General features: G+C 44.8%; 2 long non-coding RNA genes across 2 annotated transcripts; one reads left to right on the top strand and one right to left on the bottom strand.

Annotated features, from left to right (window-relative positions):
- Positions 1 to 380: 380 nt before the first annotated feature.
- LOC137464823 (uncharacterized) lies at positions 381 to 3,049 on the bottom strand. The gene is made up of 2 exons (XR_010994448.1): positions 2,866 to 3,049; positions 381 to 1,510 (listed from the first exon to the last, which is right to left on the bottom strand). It is a non-coding gene; the product is annotated as an uncharacterized lncRNA (long non-coding RNA).
- LOC137464778 (uncharacterized) lies at positions 2,288 to 7,194 on the top strand. The gene is made up of 3 exons (XR_010994429.1): positions 2,288 to 2,503; positions 3,947 to 4,900; positions 6,973 to 7,194. It is a non-coding gene; the product is annotated as an uncharacterized lncRNA (long non-coding RNA).
- The last annotated feature ends 660 nt before the right edge of the window (positions 7,195 to 7,854 follow it).

Below are 7,854 nucleotides of genomic sequence, written 5' to 3'. Positions count from 1 at the left end.
GAGCAGGCTGTAAATGCTATGGAATAGTGGGTGGAGAAAGTGTTGCTTTAGGTTGTTAATTTAATTTTCTTAATTGTAGCTGATGTGGGGCTATGGTTTGGATTTGTGCAGAGCCCTGCTCTCCTGGACATGGCTGAACTCTTGTCTGGCCACAGGAAGTGAGGAATGAATTCCCTCTCTTACTCTGCTTGCATGTGTGTGGCTTTTGCTTTAACTTTTAAAATGTCTTTGTCCCAACCCACAAGTTTTCTCACTTTTGCCTTTCCAATTCTCTACCCCTTCCCACTGGAGAGGAGTAAATGAGCAGCTCTGTGGGGTTTAATTGCTGGCTGGGATTAAACAATGTCACTAATTGTGAATAATCTGGCAAAACCACTGAGAAAAGATGAACTTCCCTTTATACCCTCTCTCTTTCCCCCAAAGTCCCATTATCAGTAGATCTGTGACTGGACAAGGAAGATTCAGATCTTGACCATGATGGTAAAATTTACAGCAAAGGAATAAATGTTCCTACACTCACCCTATAGCTTGCTTTCATTCCAGCATGGCCTTAGTCAGGAATTTTAACTTCAGTAATTTCCTAATTAATTTCAGGGCTGGGAACAACTGATCAGACATCAGCGCTCAGAAAAAAATAAGAAGAAATAAACCCACACCTGGAGGCTGTAATGAATCACAGCCTGCCCCCAGATCAACACATTGGTCTGCCATGAGAAAGATGAACACAGTTCTAAGCTGTGCAACCCACCAGAGATGCTCTGCTCACCCCTGGGAACCCCCCACTTGGAGGAGATTATGTAAAATGGGACACTCCATTTCCAGAAAGATATGTCCTACTTCAGGAATACCTAGTGGGAACCAAAAGAATAGCCAACAGGGAAAAACTACCTGTGGGGAAATATTGAAATAATTATCTCCTTCAGAGGGCTGAGCAGAATGTGGTAGTGCTGTTCAAATCCATGAAGGGCTGTTTTATCACGGGAGAAGAAATCCAGGGGAAAAGTTTAATCTGCTTTGGGCTGTGTTGGGTTGTTTGAGCAGCTGAGGGAAGTGGAGGGGCTCAGCCTGCAGAAAAGGAGGCTTGGGGGGACCTTCTGGTTCTGCAGAACTCCCTGACAGGAGGAGAAAGCTGGGGGTGGGGGATCAGGCTCTGCTTCCAGGGAACGAAGGACAGGACAGGAGGAAACGGCCTCAAATTGTGACAGGCGAGGTTCAGGTTGGACATTAGGAAGAATCTCTTCATGGAAAGGGTTGTTAAGCATTGGAAGGGGCTGCCCAGGGAGGTGATGGAGTCCTTATCCCTGGAGGTGTCCAAGGGACAAATAGACATGGCACTCAGAGCTCTGGGCTGGGTGACAAGGTGGGGATAGATCAAAAGTTGAGCTCAGTCTCAGAAATCTTTTCCAATCTAAATAATTTTGTGATTCTGTGATATCAGGAGAGATTTTCCAATGGTCAGGACTGCAAAATACTGAGATTAATTGCCTGCAACATCTCCATCATGGGAAGCCTTGAAAAAAAAAAAAAAAACAGTTTAACCAAAGATCAATCAACAGTGACCTAGAATTGCTGTGTCTTGCTTTGGGACAGGAAAATAAACTGTGCAACCTCTTGAGTTCTCTCCCAGACCTATGAATTTGTAATGCTGTCACAAACCTCTCCCGTAGGCTTGATAATTTGTGTGAAAACACTTTGGGTGTCTTGAATTAATTACAAAGCCCTTTACTAGATTGTGGATTGGGACTGGCAATGTCATTGCAGCCAGGTCCATGAAACACAGCTATTTTAGCTTTCTATTCCTATGGAGACATCTTCATTTCTCTTCCCTGCAGTAGGGTCCAAGAAGAATTCAGGCTTTGCTGGGTTTTTAGGGTAGAAATTGGAGAGGCAACACAAATAATTTAATCTTTATTTCTTTAATTCCAGCTGGCAGGAGCACAGGGTGCAGTTTCCCTCTCCTGGCTTCTTTCTTTCCAGAACAGGGTGGACAAAGATTTCATGGTCACCCATGAGGAGCTGTTTTGGGGGATTAGAGAGGAGAATGTTCTGCCACAGAGGTGGTGGCAGAGGTTGCTCAGAGCAACACAGAGTGGGAATGGATTTGTGGATTAACTCAGCCCCTGAAGAGTAGGACTGGGCTCTTCCAAACTCTCCAGAGAGGGGATCCAGTCCTGTCCTTCAAGCTTGTGTCCCCATCAAAGCTGAAAGGCAAAATCTGCTCTTACTTCATTTCATACCATGGAAAATGCCTTTGAATCCCCCTTTGCTATAGGTCACCTGGTGCCACAAATGTTTGTGGTGCAGGGTTGGAGTGAGCTGCCCTCTGTCACACACACTGATCACTGCAGCCACCACCAAGTGACCCCTGAGGCAGATTTTGGCTCACACTGGTCCCCATTCAGCTCACAGCTGCTGGAGGATGGAGGAATGAGCAGGACCTTCACATCTCTGTCTTGCCACAGGGATGAACATCTCCCAGATGTCTGCCCTGGCTGTGTAAGATGTGAATGTCAACCCTGTTTATGACTGAAATGAGCAAGTAATGGCTTGGAGATGGCTGTGATCAGCCAGATATGTGTGCTTTATGTAGCTGATATTGCTGGGGCAGTGCCTTGTACACAAAAAAACTAAGTGAAAAGAATGTAATCTTGTTTATTTATCAGATTATTTCTCAGTGCAGCTGGCAAATATTTGCTACAGCTTGTAAGGAGCCCACAGTGTCTGGAAATTCTCCCTTTCTCAAGCAAAACATCTGGTTGGACAAAGTTTTTTTTTCCCCTGCTGCTTACAGAGTTTTTGGTGTGGTTTTCTGGGATGTTCTCTGTGCAATTTTCGCCAGATGAGCAGATTGTTTACTCTACTCACTGCCTTCAGCTTGTGTTGTCAGGCAGGGCTGCTGCAGGCCCCTCTCCATGAGTCTGATTCCTCTGTCTTGCACTGGCTTTCTGGCACGACTGAAAGGCAATGGGAAATACATGGGAAAAGAGTTCCCTGAGAAGACATGCCAGAAAGAGGATCAGGATTCACATGGGTTGTGAGCATCCCCAAAAGACTGAAAGACTGAAGTATCTCTCTGATGAGTGCAGACTGGCAGACTGAGAGAGTGGGGCCTGTTCAGCCCTGAGAAAAGACAACTGAGAGAGGAACTTATCAGTACCTAAAATATCTACAGAGAAGGGTCAGAGAATTGAGCAGGCTCTGCTCCGTGGGGCCCAGCAATGGGAAAAGAGGAATGGGCAGGAGCTGATGCCCAGGAACTTCCACTTGGTCAAGAGGCAGAACTTCTTCCCTGTGCAGTGACCAAGCACTGAACAGATCCCAGAGAGGGTGTGAAGACATTCCAGAACTAGCTGGGGTTGTTTAGCCTGGAGAAAAGGAGACTCAGAGGTGATCTTATCACTCTCTACAACTTCCTGAAGGGTAGTTGTAGTCAGGTGGGGGTTGACCTCTTTCACCAGGCAGCAACTGACAGAACAAGAGGAAACAGTCTCAAGCTGCATCAAGGGAAATATAGGTTGGATATTAGGAAAAAGTTTTTCACAGAAAGGGTGATAAAATACTGGAATGGACTGCCTGGGGAGGTGGTGGAATCACTGTCCCTGGATGTGTTTTAAAAAAGACTGGATATGGCACTCAATGCCATGATCTAGTTGAGGTCCTAGGGCATGGGTTGGACTCGATGATCTTGAGCGTCTCTTCCAACCCAGACATTCTGTGAATTCTGTGAATTCTGTGAATCTGCAGACACAATCCTGTGCACTGTGCCTTGGGATGGCCCTGCTTGAGCAGAGGTTGAACCAGACAACCCCACTGTGGTCCCTTCCAGCCTGACCCATTCCGTGATTCTGTATCTCCTGTGAAAACCTATTTATGAGCTGCTTGGCTTTGTACTGGAATTAATGCCTACAGCAGTTCCACTATGTCCTTTTCTATCCCTTTCCTCCAGACTGTGTGAAAACACTCCAAAATTTGAACGAGGACCACCCAGATGCTCTGTGTGGAATGTTTCGTGCTGTGACATCGGATACAATCCAAGGCCTCTCAGTTGCTGCAGCACCAGACATGGAAACTTGTGTTTCCACTGCACAGGAATGGGGAAGGAGATCATTTCAGCACAGCTGTTGTTGGCTCTTGGTCCCTGACAGCCTGGGATGGGTTCTCATCCAAAATGTACCCCATACTGTATTTTAATTAAACTGAACAAACAAACCAATCACAAAGCCATCCAGCAGAGCTAACTTTGCTTTGTGGCTGAGCTGGACTCTGCACCACTACGAGGAGAGAAACTGGATTTTGGCACAGCTCCTGCTGTCTAAATACTCCCAGCCAAGAACTAGGATAGACTTTCTTACAATAAAAAGTTGCTGGGGAAAAAAAACCCCACAGAACAACACAACAACCCACAAAGAAAATGGCTTCAGGACTGTTCTCCTCTTGCCCGTATTTATTCAAGCTGTCTTCCTCTCTCCACAAATTTGGCAAACAGAGCCTGGCATCCCAGCTCAGGGGACACCTGTTAAATAAATAGGCTCAGTCTCTAACTGCTGCATTCATGGCAGAGTTTCCTGGTTCCCTTAGGCAGCTAATTTTTGTTGATTGTCATACAGTACAGAGGGATGGTTTGTGCCTCTGCATCCCATGCCGGCTCTGCCGCTTGTGACAGGCATGGCCGCGTGACTCAGGCCCGCTGCCTGCATGGAATAAAGAATGGTTTGATTCTAAGATTACATGATTTTTTTAATGTGGATCACAGCACAGGGAGAAGCAGCCAGGTGGGATTCTTGTGGAGGTGAACTGAGGCCCTGATTTGATTTTCGGTTTTCCCTTACCAGCGCCTTTTCGAAGAAACCTGAGAGCTGGAGCGAGGCTTTACTGAGAGCAGAAGTTGTTGTTGCCTGAGGTAGAGAGACAAATAAGCTCCCTAGGAGGTAACAAATGGGCTGGAGGCTCTCAGAGAAGGGCTGAGAAACAGAAGGCATTGAGGGTGATAATTTTAGTACAGAGGGCTTCAGGATACTCAGAGGAATTTGAAGTTGTGGACTTCCCCTCCCTGGCAGTGTTCAGGGCCAGGCTGGATGGGGCTTTGAACAAACTGGTCTAGTGGAAGGTGTCCCTGCCCATGTCAGGGGGATGGAATGGCTTTTTCTCTAAGGTCCCTTCCAACCAAACCATTTATTTATTCTGTGATTCTGTGAATTGAACTGTCCCAGGAAATGCCTGCACACAGAAGGAGACTTTCATACAACACACAGGCAACACAGAGAATAGCAGCATAGAGCCACACCAGCATGATGCTTTACATAATCTTGGGTCTATATCTCCTGAGATGGGCCTCAAAACTCACATACAGTGCTGGTCTAGGATGTTTTCAGAGGAGAATTTTTTCCCCCACCAACTATAAATACAGGCAGAAAGAGCTCATACTCTATTCCCTCAACCACACAGTCTGGATGTATGGAAGAGCCACCTCCAGCAACCCAGAAAGCTCTCTGAACAGAAGTGTTAGGGTTCATGAGCTTATGAGTGGTGTTTTTGATTCATAAAATCATAGGAACATAGAATGGTTTGGGTTGGAAGGTACCTTCAACATCACCTTGTTACAACCCCTATGCCAAGGTTAGGGACACACTACATTAGAGCAGTTTGCTCCAATCCTCATCCAAACTGGCCTTGAACACTTCTAGGGATTGGGAGCCCAGAGCATCACTGGACAACCTGTTCCAGTCTCTCACCACCCTCACAGTGAAAAATTGTTTCCTAATATCTAACCTAAATCTACCCTCTTTAAACTTAAAGCCTATCCCAGATTGAGAAGCAAGATGTTTTCTATTGCCATCTGTGTAGCAGTTGTTTTCTGTTAAGTGAGCAGTTTTCCTTATCTCTTTCACAACCAATCCTCTCTCAGGGGAGACATCTGCTGATAATGGGCTATTGAATGATAAGAACTGTATGACTGATAAGAACTGCAACATCCCATTGTGAGATGTTCCACCCAGAGGGAGCAGCCAAGCATTCCTAACTGGATATAATCTGGGTTTTGGGGACATCAGAGACAGCCTTCCCACTTGTTCCCAAGTGGAAATAGCTGGGGTTTTCTACTGGACATTCAGAGAAAGACTACACCCTTTCTACAGGATCACTGCTCTGATAGAACCACACCTGACACTCCAGGAGGACCTGCAGACACTCCATTTTGGATGGCTACCAACATGCTGGCCAAAGGGGTGTCAGGTTGTATTCTGACTCTGTCAGTGGTTTTTTCCTTTTGTATTATTGCATGGATTTTGTTTCTTTTCCCTTTTCCCAATAAATTGCATTTCTGACTTGGAGTCTCTCGCTGGTTTTGCTTTCAGACCAGAACAGGGGCCTTAAATCATGAGGTCTTGAGGGTTTAGGAGCACAATGTTTGGACTCAGTGATCTCAGAGTTCTTTTTAGCCTTAACGATTTTAAGCTTCTATTCTCTTTCTTGCTAAGTTTGGGAAGCAGATGGCACTGCTCAGTTTGACTTCTTTCTTCTCCACATCTCGTAGTCCCCATTGCAAATCCAGCCACTTCCCTGCCCAAATGGGACATCCCAGTACTGCCATCCTTGTTATAGGCAAGGAGTAAGTTGCATGTGGAGGCAACAACCTTTGTTAAACCAAGAAATACACTGAAAATGGAAGAAAGTTGTGTTCACATGCACTTTTTTTGTCAGCCAGATCTGCTCTGCCCTCCTGAGAGGGCTGGGATCTAGAAAGGGGTGGATTCACTACAGACATTTTTGGAATAAGGGTGGGATTTCTGCCAAGGATTTAACTTTCTGTGGACTTCTGTATGAAGTCAGAGTTTTAAGGGATTCTCCATACTGGCTAGAAAGATTCACAGTTTATTTCTGATCACAGAATAAACCGAGTCTATCTATAGATTTGGCTCAAAACTGGAACTCCCTGGGAATTCCACTGGAAAATCCCCTCTGTTTTCTTTTTAGAGATAATTATTCTGAGATAGAATGAAGCTCTAATCCCCTGTGGAATGGGAATTCTCACACTCAGTTTAGAGGAAGTTGTGAAGGGATTCCCTTTAAGTCTTTTTCAAGCATGTCTGAAGCTCTCTGAGGAGCCTGAAACCCAAACTGCCAGCTCTGGAAAAGATGGGAACCCAAGCAGTCCTGAAAATCCTGAATAAAAGCCAAATATGATGTTGCAGAAAATTGGGGGAAAATTGCTTATTTTCTCCCTGAGTGAAATAGTTGATATTCTATAAACTTAACTTTCTCAGATAAAAAAATTCTTGTGAAAATATCATTTGCATACACACACACACACACACACACACACACACACATATATATATATACACACATATATATGTGTGTATATATATGTGTGTGTGTGTGTGTGTGTGTATATATATATATTCTAAACCAGTGCATTAAATGGAAATGATGCTGCTATTTTATGTACAGAATCATAGATTGGTTTGGATTACAAGGAACTTCCAAGATCATCCAGTTCCAACCCCCATCCAATCTGGCCTTGGACACTTCCGTGGATGGGGAGACCACAATCCATCTGGGTAAGGATATATGTGAAGATTATTCAATCCCACTCAACAGGGCACCCAGCTTTCCAAAAGAAACTATTAAAAATTCTTACCCCTGACATTCATGATTGCATCAAACAGACAGAGAAAGCAGAAGAAAACTCACTTTTTATGTCCATGTATATATTGAATGAGACACTCATCTGATTCCTTCCATGGTTTTAACAAAACATCCCTAAAACAGATCCACAACCTGGCACTAGGTCTTGCATAACCCATCCAGCTGCCTAAAAAAAACAATTTCTTCATCTCATCCAAAAGAGGAGTG

Source organism: Anomalospiza imberbis, chromosome 1 (assembly GCF_031753505.1).
Source record: "Anomalospiza imberbis isolate Cuckoo-Finch-1a 21T00152 chromosome 1, ASM3175350v1, whole genome shotgun sequence".
NCBI lineage: Eukaryota > Metazoa > Chordata > Aves > Passeriformes > Viduidae > Anomalospiza > Anomalospiza imberbis.
The sequence above is the reverse complement of the archived record's forward strand: the minus strand, read 5'-3'. Positions and strand labels throughout refer to the sequence as shown.